The following is a 12,815-nucleotide window of genomic DNA, read 5'->3' on the forward strand; positions in this document are numbered from 1 at the left end:
CACTTGGTCTGGGTGGATGATCTTTCTGATGTGTTGTTGCATTCTATTGGCGAGAATTTTATTGAGGATTTTTGCATCTATGTTCATCAGGGATATTGGTCTGTAATTCTCTTTCAGTGCTGCATCTTTCTCTGGCTTAGGAATTAAGGTGATGCTGGCTTCATAGAAAGAATTTGGGAGGACTCCCTCTTCTTCGATTGTTCTGAATAGTTTGAGAAGAATTGGAGTTAGTTCTTCTTTAAACGTCTGGTAGAATTCAGCAGTGAATCCATCTGGTCCTGGGCTTTTCTTTGTTGGGAGGGCCTTTATTACTGTTTCAATTTCTGTCTCAGTTATGGGTCTGTTTAGGTTTTCGATGTCTTCCTGGTTCAATTTAGGCAGGTTGCATGTGTCCAGGAATCTATCCATTTCTGATAGGTTTCCCTGTTTGCTGGCATACAAGTCCTTGTAGTAATTTCTGATGATTCTTTTTATTTCTGTGGTGTCTGTTGTTACGTTTCCTTTTTCATCTCTGATTTTATTGATTTGGGTCTTTTCTCTTCTTTTTTTAGTTAGTTGGGCCAATGGGGTGTCAATTTTGTTTATTTTTTCAAAAAACCAGCTCTTCGTTTGGCTGATTTTTTGTAATGTTTTTCTTGATTCAATCCTGTTGATTTCTTCTCTGATTTTAATTATTTCTCTTCTCCTACTAGATTTGGGTCTGATTTGCTGTAGGTTTTCTAGATCCTTGAGGTGAATTGAAAGCTCATCTATTTGGTGTCTTTCCAATTTCTTGATGTAGGCACCTATTGATATAAACTTTCCTCTTAACACTGCTTTTGCTGCGTCCCATAAGTTTTGGTATGTTGTGCTGTTATCCTCATTTACTTCCAGAAAGTTTTTGATTTCTCTTTTGATTTCTTCTATGACCCATTGTTCATTCAGGAGCATGTTGTTCAATCTCCATGTGTTTGCGTATGCTCTAGGGATTCCTGAGTTGCTAATTTCCAACTTCATTCCTTTATGGTCTGAGAAGCTGCATGGTATGATTCTAATTCTTTTGAATTTGCTGAGACTTGCTTTATGGCCTAGTATGTGGTCAATCCTAGAGAAGGTTCCATGTACTGCTGAGAAGAATGTAAAATCTTTAGCTGTAGGATTGAAAGTTCTGTATATATCTGTTAGATCCATTTGGGCTATAGTGTCGTTTAAATCTACTGTATCCTTGTTGATCTTCTGACCGGATGATCTGTCTATTTCTGAGAGTGGAGTATTGAAGTCCCCCAGTACTACTGTATTGGGGTCTAAGTCTCCCTTTAAGTCCGTTAATAAATCTTTTAGATAAACTGGTGCCCTGTAGTTAGGTGCATATACATTGATAATTGTTATATCTTCCTGTTGAATTGATCCCTTAATCATGATATAGTGTCCCTCTTTGTCTCTCTTAACAGTTTTTGTGGTAAAGTTTATGTTGTCCGATATTAAGATGGCTACGCCCGCTCTTTTTTCATTTCTGTTGGCATGGTATATCTTTTTCCAGCCTTTCACTTTCAGTCTGTATGGATCTTTGTTGGAAAGATGTGTTTCTTGTAAGCAGCAAATAGATGGGTTTTGTTCCTTAACCCAATCAGCCAATCGGTGTCTTTTAACTGGACAGTTCAGGCCATTCACGTTCAAAGTGACTAATGATAAGTGGTAACTTTGCCCTGCCATTTGACAAAGAGAAGTTCTAATATATGCTTTGAATTCCCTGTGATCTTTTGCTGTGAGGTTTCCTTCCTTGGTTTCCTTCCTTTACCTTCTTTCATACTGATGACCGTGTTTCTGTGTTTCTGTGTGTAACACATCTTTAAGCATCTTTTGCAGGGCTGGACGAGTGGCAACAAATTCTTTCAATTTCTGTTTGTTATGAAAAGTCTTTATTTCACCTTCATTCACAAATGATAGCTTTGCAGGATATAATATTCTGGGCTGGCAGTTGTTCTCTCTTAGTACCTGGGCTATATCTCGCCATTCCCTCCTAGCTTTTAGAGTTTCTGATGAGAAGTCAGCTGTGAGTCTGATTGGAGATCCTCTGAGAGTAATCTGACGTTTCTCTCTTGCACATTTTAGGATCTTTTCTTTATGTTTCACTGTGGAGAGTTTAATTACAATGTTTCGTGGTGAGGATCTCTTTTGGTCGTGTTTATTAGGGGTTCTGTGGGCTTCCTGTACTAGGATTTCTCTGTCCTTCTCCAAACCTGGGAAATTTTCTGCTAATATCTCACTAAAAAGGCCTTCTAATCCTTTCTCCCTCTCCATGCCTTCAGGAACTCCTAGAACCCGAATGTTGGGTTTTTTAATAGTATCCTGAAGATTCCCGACAATATGTTTTAGATTTCTAATTTCCTCTTCTTTTCTTTGGTCTGACTGTATCCTTTCCTGTTCTCTGTCTTCTAAGTCCGATATTCTCTCTTCTGCTTCACCCATTCTGTTTGTAAGGCTCTCTATTGTGTTTTTCATTTGATCTATTGAATTCTTCACTTCAGTCACTATCACAGTTTCCTGTTGTACTAGTTGTTTCGTTTCATTTTGATTCCTCCTTAATATTTCATTTTCACGAGAGAGATTTTCTATCTTGTCCATTAAGGATTTCTGTAGTTCAAGAATTTGTTTTTGAGAACTTCTTAATGTTCTTATCAATTTTTTGAGATCTGCTTCTTGCATTTCTTCTATGTCATCATCTTCATAATCTTGAATTGGGGTGTCTTTTTCATTTGAGGGCTTCATGGTGACTTCCTTGTTTTTATTACCTTGGTTTTTTTGTTTGTTATTTGGCATATTGGAGATATTTGGTTTCTTCACTGTGGTGCTTTTTCTTGTTATACTATGACTCTAGATTAAGTGGACTATCTGTTTTTGATGGAGCCTTAGGGCTTGAGATGGGTGTGGCCTGAGAGCTCTGTTTGGTGTGCCAAAGGTGACACTCCCAGGTTAGGTGTGGTAAATCTCTCTCTCTTTCTTTTTTTTTTTTTTTTTTTTTTTTGATTCAAAAGGGAAGTAATTCCGCACAGCTGAACGAAGTTGGAGGTAGTTAGCAGGTAAATGATATGCCCACAGGAGCCAGAGATTGGAAGCTCTTTCCCAAGATCCCCACAGGGAATCTGTTCGGCCCTCAGAGTGGGCTCAAATTCTCCTTCAGCCTCCCACTGGGTTGCCAAAGTTACGGAATTGTAGCGTCTCTGGAGAGTGCTCACGTGAATTCCGTGAGTTCTCTCCCCCACTGTCTCTTTTTTCACAGTCTCAGTTCAGTAGCACCACAAATTTACTAGGTTCTAATCTCCTGTTAATTCGCCCCGCCCAGAGTCAGGTTTTGCTGCTAGGCTCAGGGCCGGTGCAGACCTGAGGTCGCTCTGCTTATGACGTATGTCCAAGATGGCGCCTGCTCTTTGTCTTGCTCGCCCTTGAGAGGTGAGCGGAGAGAGAGAAACCCGTGTCCGTACTAGTCACCCTTTTTTTTTTTTTTCTCTCTCTCTCTCTCTCTCTTCCAGTTAGCCTTGTGAACTTCCCCCCCCGGGGGTCGTTCCCTCTAGTCTCCTCTCTCCGCTTGCCTGCCGGTGTCTCAGGCTATTGAGGTTCGGCTCACCTCGCGTTCCAGTGCTGGTGTGTTGAGTCTGCCGCTGATGTCCCGAACTGTGGGCTCCCACGCTCTCCACACAGGTCCGCTGTGAGTCACGCGTTCCGGAAGAGTTTCTTCTGCTGTTTCCTCCCCTACTCTTCCTTGAACCTGCAGTATCTCCACTTTTATTAAACTATCTCTCCCCAGACTATCAGTGTGCTCCCTTCCTATTCCGCCATCTTGCCGGAAATCCAGGGTCACATTTTGAGAACCTTTGTTTTAGGTTATAGGGTATGGCTTGTTTTGTAATGAACATTAAACATTCTTCTTAATAAGATGTTTTGTGATAGGACAAGTGTCATTTTATATAAGAAGTAAAGCAATCATATTAGAAGGGCTGGCATTGTGGCATAGCTGGTTAAGCTGCCACTTGCAGCACTGGTATCGCATATGGGCTCCACTTTGAGTCCTGGCTGCTCCACTTCAGATCCAGCTGCCTGGGAAAGCAGTGGACGATGGCCCTAGTCCTGGGGCCCCTGCCACTCATGTGAGAGACCCAGAAGAAGTTCCTGGCTCCCGGATTTGTCTTGGCCCAGCCCTGGCCATTGGGACCATTTGGGGAGTGAAGAAATGGATGGAAGACCTCTCTCTCCTCTCTCTATGTATCTGCTTTCAAATAAATAAAATAAATCTTAAAAAAATCATATTAGAAAAAGGGGTTCCACTTACTCTGTTTATTGAGATTCAGGATTTTACTGAAATTGCAGGCTGTGGCCCATCTAGGTCAGAAGTCAACCCATGTGACGTCTTGAGGAGCTCCTCAATCAGAAGCTTTATAGAGAAAACGAGAGAGTTCTTGGAGAATGTCCTGTACTCTAACTGTAGAGCAAAACACAGAGTTAGTTTGTGATTGTTATTTAAAATATGGTTATATATGCAAGTGGTAACCAAATACAAGAATACATAAAAAATTCATGAAAAATGGAATTAAAAGTATAAGTTTATTTTGATGTGAAACTGAATTGGAGATCCATGCTTAGTTTTTTCACAATACAAAATGAATTGCATTTGCCACATAACATGAAAAAAACATTTTTTGTACCCAAATCAATGCATGCTTTTACACTACTTTTTTAGAAAATTGGGAGGTTGGGGCTGGCGCCATGGCGCAGTGGGTTAATCCTCTGCCTGCGGTGCTGGCATCCCATATGGGCACTGGTTCAAGTCCCAGCTGCTCCTCTTCCGATCCAGCTCTCTGCTGTGGCCCAGGAGGGCAGTGGAGGATGGCCCAAGTGCTTGGTCCCCTGCACCCAAGTGGGAGACCCAGAAGAAGCTCCTGGCTCCTGGTTTCAGATTGGCACAGCTCCGGCTGTTGCGGCCATTTGGGGAGTGAACCAGCAGATGGAAGACCTTTCTCTTTCTCTCCGTCTCACTATCTGTAACTCTACCTCTCCAATAAATAAATAAACTATTTTTAAAAATTAAAAAATAAACATTGGAAGGTAGAGAGCATGAGAGAGAGAGAGAAAGTGAGTGAGCTCATCCTCTAGTTCACTCCTCAAATGACTTCACTGGCTGAAACCGGGATCCTGGAACTCAGTCCTGCTCTCCCACATGAAGGAACCCAGCTACTTGATCCCCCACCTGCTGCCTGCCAGGGTGCATATTAGCAAGAAGCTGGAGTCAGGAACTAGAGCCAGGCATCCCAGCAAGCCTCTAACTGCTGGGTAAGGGAGTTCCCTGTGACTTCAGATGCTGAATTCCATTTCTCTGTGAAGTTTTTGAAGTCCTCTCGTACGCTTTGGAATCTGGCTTCTCAGCACTTAGCAATTCACGGCTACAGAAGCCGTGCTTCTGCTCTTTCCTGGATGTCTCTTCTCTTTTCGACAACTCCTTTCCTTGCATCTCACGCCACTTTCTTTTGTAGAGATCGGTGTGGAGACAGAGGCTTCGTTTCCTGCAGAGGAAAAGTGGTGCAACCGCGATGCTGGTGTGAAAGGTGTTCTTAAGAAGAGAGCTCTTGTGTTCAAGGAGCGATTTGCAAGCTGAGACTGCGGGTGCAGGAGTCGGCCATGTGAGGAAGTGAGGGTGAAGTTCCCCATGTGAGGAACTAAGGTGTTCCAGAGAGGCAGGGGAGCAGCAAGCACCGCAGAGGGTGCAGGGGAGAGGGGAGCAGGCGCAGGGTGCTGCTGAGTGCCGGGGCACAGCCGGTCCGCAGGGGCCTGACCAAGTTCTCTTCAGGCCAGATTGTGAGTTGTCGGTTGTGCAGTGGGACAGCCCTGTGCACTCTGTGAGCCACAAGCTGTGCGTGTGTGCGTGTGTGTGTGATAGAAGACGCTCATGTTTGTGTAGCATGGGTGAGGGCCATGAGAAACCAGCATCTGTGGGAACAGCACTCAGTCTTGGGAAGGGCATTGCACTCCCCGCAGGGTGTGGACGGGGAAGAGGTCCCGGCCACTTGGATCTGCGTTCACCTCCCGGCGGAGGCAGGCAGCCGCAGCGATGCCTTGATAGTACGGTGCTCGCCGTCTCCCACGGCCACTGCGAGTTTTTTGTCATTGGTATTCAACCGTGGTCACTTTCCGCTGATTGGCCTCATTCATTCATTGTATTGGGCAGCAATTTCCCTTTGTAGGATACCACCCCTTTGCTCCTTTTCTCTGTGGCCTGTCTATGAGTGTCTGCCGTGCTATGGTGGAGGTGAGACAGGTTTGATTTCATCTTTTTTTTTTCTTTTTTTTTAATTTCAAGAGATGGAGATAGAGAGAGAGAGAGAGAGAGAGAGAGAGAGAGAGAGAGAGAGGAAGGAAACTCCCATTGATTGCCCCCTTCCCCAAATGCCTGCAATGCCAGGGAGTTGCGCTAGGCCAAAGCCAGGAGCTGGGAACTCAGTCCAGTTCTCCCAGGTGGGTGGTGGGGACCTGCATGTGTGTCAGGAAGCTGGGATTGGAAGTGCAGCTGGAACCCCACCCCAGCGCTCTGATATGCGTGCCAGCGTCCCATTCTGCCAAGCGCCAGCCTCGCAGCCTGCCTCTGTCTTCTAGATGGAGTGCACCCTGAAAAGTGCTCCCTGCTGTGTAGAAGGCAGGAATCCGCACTGTTTCCTGTGTAGCGCCAGTTTACAACCTCCTGGCTGACTGCTGAGGGTATGTTCTGGCTATTGTCATGCCCTGTGTTACGTGGGCTTCACAAATATCCTGTAGAATTGGTGCCAGTCTTTCCCACAGCCTCTCACCTCCTGCAAGACTCTGCCCAAGAAAGCCTAAGATGGCTGAGAAAGTCTCTTAGTCTCTGATAGAAATGTAGGGAAAGCAGCTGCCTGCTCTCTATACAACGGGGAGGAAAAGCCATCCATTTGTCTACTAGCTTCAGAGTCATTCAATGATTTAGTCAGTAAATATTTATTAAGCATCACAGACATGTCAGCTACAGTCCCAAGCACCAGGTACCTAGCAAAACAGACTTTAGTTTCTAGTAGGAGGAGACACATAATAAACAAATGTGTTTGGTACCATTGTTTAATAAAAGAAAGGAGACTTTGCTTGTGGAAAACAGTTGCTCAGGTTTCACATAGGAAATTGAACTGGACTTTCTGAGATATTTCCAGTTGGCTGCTGCATGTTTACAAATACACCTGTTTTTCATAATTTACTCAGATTGTCCCCAATAGCTGCTTGCACCAATTGGACAAACTGAAACAGTTCCTTCTGAAACTCCACCACCTCCACATTCCCTCGTTGTTTTCTAATTTGTTTTCATTATTAATGTTGGATTATTCTGGGGACATAGCATGCAAAGGGCTTGGTGTCTGCTGGGTCTATAAGTTGTATGACAAACAGAAGTGAAGTTTTGTTTGCTGGGAGTGCGAAGAGGTGGGCACTGTAGTTCAGCCTGATCCTTTTCCCAGTGAGGAAAAGGGCGCTCACTGGCGGATCTGACTACGGAAGACGAAATTGCTCCGAGGTCCCGCGAGGGGAGGTCCTATCTGACGGGACTGATGCTTGTTGTAGCAGAATTCTCTGCAACAGAGGTCAGGTTCACAATTGCAGCTCCAGCTCTGCTCTCCAATTGAGAACGCTCTCAGGTTCCTCCCGATAGGATTGAAGTGATGTTAGGAAGCCAAAGGAATCTGTTGGGGAGGACTCCCGGCGTGTGGTAGAGAACTGGGCGAGTTCCTTTGTTGGTGTGAGTGAGGGGCCCCGAGCTGCTGACGTGACTGGAAATCTAGGCTCGGCTTCCGTACGTACGTACGTCCATCTCCAGTTGCTTCTAGAACTTACAGCTGTCATCATGGGATTTCCGCTTGCCTCGTGTAAACCAAATTATTGGGGAGCACGTTTGGCTGGACTGACAGGTGGCATTTGGAAGACAAGAACTTACCCACGCTCTGGATCAGAGTCCTGCGGGTGTCTTGACTTCGGTCTCCTGGCGGTGGCTGCTGGCCTCCTCCATAATGCTCCTGCAGGGCTCCAGTGCAGAACTGTAGGAAACTGACCCCGCAGTCCTTTGGACATACAAATAATACTCTTGAAATAGCATCTTTTTTTCTCTCTCTCTCTCCTCTGGAATGAGTAAGAACAGACCAAAAGTATCGAGCCCCAGTTATGTGCCACACACTCTTGCAAGCACCTTCGGTATGGGTACATACTCCCTCACCCATCCAGCTGAAGATGTCGGTATATAGACTGCACTGGCAAGAGATGGCGAGTTTTCTCTGGGTTTGTGGACTACGCCTCACCACAGCCTTACCAGGTATATTCAGCTCCTCTCCTGGTGCACCTGCTCCAAACTCTCCAGTCCCAGAGCCTGAAAGAAGCAGTTCCTTACCCCTTCTTTCCTTCCTTTGATTTTTTTTTCTTTTGGTGGCAAAAAATCTTGTCTGCACTGATGACACTATTTACAGTTCTAATTTATCTCACCTAGGTGATTCTTAACTTGTTTGACTGCAAAAATAGCTGTGTGATTGGTTACGTGAGCAATGGGTCCAGACACTTGGAGCTGTGAGGAAGTATAAACTCAATTTCCTTTCTGGCATCAAAAGACTACAATTTCTTTCTTTTTTTAAGAATTATTTATTTATTTGAAAGTTGGAGTTACACAGAGAGAGGAAGAGTCAGAGAGAGAGAGAGAGAGAGATCTTTCAACCACTGGTTCATTCCCCAGATGGCTGCCAATGGCCAGAGCTGGGCAGAGCTGAAGCCACGAGCCAGGAGTTTTGTCTGGGTCTCCCACGTGGGTGGCGGGGCCCAGCCACTGCCTTCCCAGGTGCGTTAGCAGGAGCTGGACCAGAAGTGGTGTTGCCAGGACCCGAACCAGGACCTGTATGGAATGCCGGTGTTTCAGGCGGTAGATTTACCCAGTAGGCCACAATGCCAGCCCGAGGAGACTCTGATCTCTAAAACACATCTGCACCAAAGGATTTCAAGGGAAGGATTCTGGGCTTGTAGGATGAACTTCACTCTTCATGGGCAAAACTGAGGCAGGATCAGTCATTTGTCCATGGTCACACGCGTGGCTGGGCCGCTAAGATCAGACAGATTCCAGAGCCCAATCTCTTGACCCCTGAGAAAGCCACCTGTTTGCTCTGGTGCCTGTGGACTGGCTTGTCTTCCCCTCTAGTGAGATCAAAGTAAATCATCCCCACTTCTTGGCCGCTGCTGACACTTGGCCCAGGCGTCTGGCTCTGCCAGCCGGAGGTGTGCAGAAGGAGCGAGCTTTGCTGTCAGATGGGCCTGGGCTAAAACTTGCCTCTACTTTACAATATTGACACGGCACATGAACTCCATGAATATGCATGTTTTCCTATGCATGGTCAATAATAATCAATACATGGTAACTAAATAAAAGTGACTGTTCTGTTTTTAGAGGAAACCAGATGTGAGGAGGCCTTGAGGCTTCCAGGCTTCGTTATGGGCTGGTTTCAGACTCTGGTCAGCAGCCAAGTCGTAGACTCTGTGCTGAGTGGGTGGACGAGGAGAGCCCAAAAGCAGCTCCTCCTAGCGAGTGTGCACTGGCAATGGAAAACAGGCCTTTGAGAGCCCAGGAGAGGCCGCGGAAGGGGCTGGTGAAGCACTTGGAGGAGCTTAATGAGAGGCCCCTTCCCACCTCCACTGGACAAGGGTGAGACAAAGGGTCGGAGTCTTTTTGTGGTGAGCTGCTTGATATTCAGAATTTGAGTTCTTTTCTTTTCCTTTGAAGCTTGGATATGTCAGCTCCGATTGTAAAGTTATCTGTGAAGAAAGTGGGGAAAAAAGTGCTTTGTACTTTGCAGGCAAAAGAATGTTTTCCATGGCCATGGCCTGGCTCACCTGGAATTTAATTGTGTTACAAACTCCTTGGCCCTGAGTTGTCCCGTCTCTCCTCAAAAGCTGGCCTTGCCTTTATTATGGTTTTTGAAGTGTGAGACGGTAGACTCTCCATCAGAGAGCCAAAGAAAAGCAGTCTGAGTGAGTGAGGATGGCTCCTGAGCGCCGTAGTATGCAACGCAGCCTGGGCTCCCCGTGGGCTCCCACATCCCTCTCAAGTCTGCACCTGGAGTTCCCGGTCGGAATGTGAAGCGGTGGAGGGAGACCATCAGTGGTGTCCCTCGAGTGTGCCTAGGAGGTCTGGCCAGCTCTGGGGCCTCCCCTGCGGCCTCCCAGCTCTCTGGCTGGCCTCTCTCTGGCCTGTGCCCAGAACGCGTGTACCCCTTCCTCGCCTTCATTCCTCGAGAGCTCTGCTCGGTGCTCGCCTTCTAGAGAAAGCTGCTCCGCTGTGGCCGGGGAACAACTCACCCTCACGGAGGAAGCCCGGGGGCCTCCTTGTCATCTGACAAAGGGGCGTGCTGTGGTCCCTCGGGATTTCATCCTCCAAGTCCTAGGTGAAAGGGTTTTGGAGGTGAGGCCCTTGGAAGTTGGTTGGGTCAGGAAGGCTCAGCTCTCGGGAATGGGCCCATCCATTCTTGGACTAGTGGGTTACTGAGGGGGTGAGCTCTCACTTTCATAACATCTCTCACTGAGATGCACACTTGCTGCATCTCAGCATGTGGTACCCTGCAGAGTTCCCACCGGCATGAAAACCCTCAACAGGAGTGGGCCCTTGGCCTTGAACTTCCCAGCCTCCAGAGTGGGAAGGAGTACACCTTGGTCCTTTCTGAGTTACGCAGGCTCAGGTATTCTGCTATTGCAATATGAAGTGGACTAGGGTAGTCAACGTCCAGGGTAGCACAATATTCCAGGGACTCTTTTCTTCCTCTCCCCTCCTTCCCGTCCATGCTGCTTCTCTCTCTCCCTCTCTCTCTCTCTCTCTCTCTTTCTTTCTTCCCTTCCCCTTATCATTGTATACCCAGTGCCTAGCACGTAATGGGTGCCCATGAAATACTCTCTGAAGGGGAGTCTACAGTCTCACACTTCAAAAGCCGTAGCAAAGGCAAGGCCTTCTTTCGAGGTGAGAAGGGACAATTCGGGGCCACGGAGTTGGTAACACAGTTGGATGAAATGCCGAGGATGGTATGTCCCGCGAGCTTATCTCTGTGGCCGGGCAGCTGGGTCCTCCCCACCCTCTCAGCTCTGTGCCCCCAAGAAGTCCAAGTGGCACCATCTTTTTCCGAAAGTGGGCCACACTTTCTCCTTTCTCTCTCTTTACTTCTTATTTTTAAAGAGATATTTTTTGACTGAAGAACTTTGGGATATACAGGCCAGCCTTCCCCTGTGGGGCAGAAACTGGAGGGAGGGGAAAAGCAACCACCCACACAGTCGGCACCAGAGATGCTCACTGCTGACAGTGTTGTGAGATCCACTTCCAGTGCACACACTCCCGTGCACCAGCTCACACACGCGTGTGCACGCATCTCCACGCTCTCACATACATTCATTCACACGTGCTCATGCACACCTACACGCTCAGGCATGCTCACACAGCACACATGCTCTCCCACCCACTCACACGCACTCGCCCGTGTTCACACACATGCTCACACACTCAGTCACACTGTGCAGACAGCCTGCACTACGAGGGACCACACTGCTTCCCATTGCTTATTTTAAATTCTCCCATTACGTGGCTTGGGATGACTGTGTAGTATTCTACCATGTGGATCGTCCATGACTGATTTAAGCAGTTTATGCTCTAGACAGCTAGGCTGTTGTTAATGGATAATAGGAGATAGTGCTATTATTGTGCTTATTGTTATGTTTTTATGTAGCCATCGTCCTTTTTCTCAGGGTAAATTCCTAAAAGTAAATTTTTGAGGCTTTTGATACATGCTGTCATATTGTTTTCTAGATACATGGAACAGTTAAACAATGCCATCAGTACCTAGGAATTATTATTTACAAATATTTTGGGGGGTGGACATTCAGCCTCCTGGATAAGATGTCCTGTGTCCCACAGCGGAGTTCCTGAGTTTGATTGCTTGCCTTCCATCTGGCTTCTGACTCCAGCTTCTTGCCAGTGCGTGTCCTGTGAGGCAGCAGTGACAGCTCGATTAGTTAGGCTCCTGCCGCCTGTGTGGGAGACCTGATTGAGTTCCTGGCTCCTTCCCTGGCCTACTCTTGGCTGTTGTGGGCACTTGGGTAATGAACCAGTGGATGGAAGCTCTCTGCTCTCTTGTCTGTCTGTCTCTATCTTAAAAAGTTCTCTTGTTGTTTTTGTCAATTTAGTAGATAAACATTGGTTTCTCCTTATATTTATTTGCCTTTCTTTTAGCACTAATATTTTTTCACATTATTATCGCTGACCATTTGTATTTTTTCTCAAATTCCTGTGCACAAATACTGCCTATCTTTTGAATATTTGAGTGAAAGAAGTGAAAGAGGCTGCTGAATTTAGACCTTTATGAAAATTCAACAAACATCATTCCCTCCTTATTGCAAAGTATTCTTTATCCTCATGTAAGCGTTTTCATGATTTGATGCAGGCCAAGAAAATCCTGCCTTGATATTGGTCTGAGACTTAAGTTTAAGGATGGTTCAGACCATGTAATAGAATATACAGTGCTTACTGCATAAAAATGAAAATAATGCCTGATATAGGACATTTGTATTTGCGTGGGTAATTTCTCTACAGCTGTAGATAATTTTTTAACATGGAAGTCACACGGCTAAAGGTGAATTCTTCAGGAGGATCGCTCTGGCTGCCCTCTTGTCAGCAAACTCCCAAGTGTGGACTCTTGGGGGCTGTTGGAAATGCAGCTTGGAGCGTACGGTCTCCCTGGAGAGCTCTGGGTGTTTGGTAAGGACAACTGCAGATGTGTGCTCAG

This window comes from Oryctolagus cuniculus, chromosome 5, assembly GCF_051225735.1.
Source record: "Oryctolagus cuniculus isolate XC-2025 breed Fujian yellow rabbit chromosome 5, ASM5122573v1, whole genome shotgun sequence".
Taxonomy (NCBI): Eukaryota; Metazoa; Chordata; class Mammalia; order Lagomorpha; family Leporidae; genus Oryctolagus; species Oryctolagus cuniculus.